Below are 2,243 nucleotides of genomic sequence, written 5' to 3'. Positions count from 1 at the left end.
GGAAGTGTTTGAATAACAAAAAGTTTTACGTTTCTGAGCATTAGTCCAGGGTTGCAGTGATGATGGTCTAAAGTGAAGGTTGTTATGTTTTAATATGATATGCAATTTTAGTTGTTGTTTTTTTTCTTCTTCTGATATTCTACTATTATCATAAAATAAAGAAATGTGGCACTCTGATGGCTGAAAGCTGAGATGAGTAATTAAACAATTTCCTGCATTTATTCTGAAGCGTGACAGCATGGCACACAGCGAGTTAAAGAGTGTGTGATCGTTTTGGACCCATCTTACCACAGACTGCCTAGAGACACAGAATCAGATGCCAGATGGAGAATCAATAGCAATGTTCTCAATTACAGGAACACTGAAAAGCCTCATGTGCTCAAGCGAGTTATTTAAACCATATATGTGGACACAGGTCTGAGAGAGAGAGAGAGAGAGAGAGAGAGAGAGAGAGAGAGAGAGAGAGAGAGAGAGAACAAAGAAAGAAAGAAAAAGAGAGAAGGAAAACGTATGTAATGCAGCATGTTACAATCCTTCAACCAAATAAATTCAAATCAATCCAAACCAAATGAAATCAAAATTGGCATATCACATTCATTACTGGAAAATAATTCTGGAACCTTCAAGGTAATAACTAAAGTCAAAAACACAGAGTGTGCAAAAGGATGAGGGAGACAGAAGGAGGAAACTACAAACATGCACGCCTGCGCGCACACACACACACACACACACACACACACACACACTCTCTCTCACACACACACACACACGCAGGGAGAGGACAGGAGCAGGCCTGCGGAAGGAGGAGCAGGCAAACAGTTCATCGGTTCCCACTTCATCAGACTGCAATTTATTTCTTCACATGGAAATCACAGCTCTCTCCATGAGGGTAAAACATTTTTTGGCAGCTTCAGTGCAAATGACGGCTTGTCATGCAGTAGGGTCATGATCTGTGCATCCAGGCTCCTATTCACACTGTGCTGCTGCGTGAGCATCCTGTGGAATGGACAGAGTAGGATGGGGTCGTTCTCTTTTTTTATGATGTGCTAGGTCAATTTCAGCATGTCTCTAATCCTATGAAACACTGATATCATGGACCAGTATTCAATTACATACTGTGGAGTTTAGATAACGAATGGTCCAACAGATAGATGGAAGGTTAATGTTTCATTGTGTTCATATCATAAACTCTGGATTCTTGGAATGAGAGAGAAAATCCCCAGAAGAAGTATCCGTGACCTTCATACAGAACAAAAACAGACATGGGGAAATAAAAACCCACATTTGGAACTGAAAACTCAGCTTTTGGGAATGAAAAACCTGTTAATGACATGTTTATTTCCAATAAATTCTTCAGTCATTGTCCTGCATGCTTTGACCATTTCATATTCCACACCAAGTCCAAACATTTCACAGCAGGGTCACGAATATTCAAACAACATGAACAATGTATCTTAGCAATGTGTTGAAAGTAGAAGAAACAGACAGAGCTGTGAACTGCGCACTGATTCAAAACATGAGACCATTTACATGAATTGTAAAATTACCAGTGAAAAGAGGCTATTGCAAATCTAGAATTGTAATAAAATAAATACCCTCCTGACTGAATTCTCCTTTTGATCAGTCAGTACGTAAATTTCACAGAACGTGCGCATGAGAAGCTCTGAATCCGACACATGCTCTGAACATGCAGCATACTTTCCTTTCCTTTCACTTTTCGGTAAATTATTGATTTTCTACATCACGTGCATGAGGGCTTGAGCTAAAGTCCAATCTCACTATCCAGTGAGATGGGTGTTTAATTCAGTTGCTCATGTGCACTTGAGAAATAGAAGCTTATCTGGACGGACTTGTATGATGCCATTTTGGCCCTGGTTTATGGAACACAGCAAAGCTGCTCACACTGAATTAACTCTGGTAGTGTACAACAGTGCCAGCTGCACATTTTTGTACTTTCCTCACTCTAACACACCTAATTCATGAGATAGTGCTTTACAGAGAGAGGCTAGAAAACATCTGGTGTAGTACAAATATAGAACAATTGACCCTGATATGTTCAAAACTGCATATACTGTTTTATTTAAGAAGTCAGTATTAGAGAATGTTTGTCAAATTGAGTTTCCTGTGAGTAGACTCTTGCTCTTTATCACAGTAGGCAAAATACTGAGGTAACAGTATAAAAATAATGCTTTCCTTGAATAATTGAAGGCCAGAAAATGAATCCTTCAGCATCATCAGAATCA

At 39.3% G+C, this 2,243-nt stretch overlaps 1 long non-coding RNA gene across 1 annotated transcript; it reads right to left on the bottom strand.

Annotated features, from left to right (window-relative positions):
* Positions 1-437: 437 nt before the first annotated feature.
* LOC118240807 (uncharacterized) lies at positions 438-1,672 on the bottom strand. Its single transcript, XR_004775646.2, has 3 exons — positions 1,596-1,672; positions 1,117-1,239; positions 438-996 (listed from the first exon to the last, which is right to left on the bottom strand). It is a non-coding gene; the product is annotated as an uncharacterized LOC118240807 (long non-coding RNA).
* Between the last annotated feature and the right edge of the window lie 571 nt (positions 1,673-2,243).

This window comes from Electrophorus electricus, chromosome 9 (assembly GCF_041902795.1).
Source record: "Electrophorus electricus isolate QZ-2024a chromosome 9, ASM4190279v1, whole genome shotgun sequence".
Taxonomy (NCBI): Eukaryota; Metazoa; Chordata; class Actinopteri; order Gymnotiformes; family Gymnotidae; genus Electrophorus; species Electrophorus electricus.
Note: the sequence above shows the minus strand (reverse complement) of the source record. Positions and strands in the feature narration are given on the sequence as shown.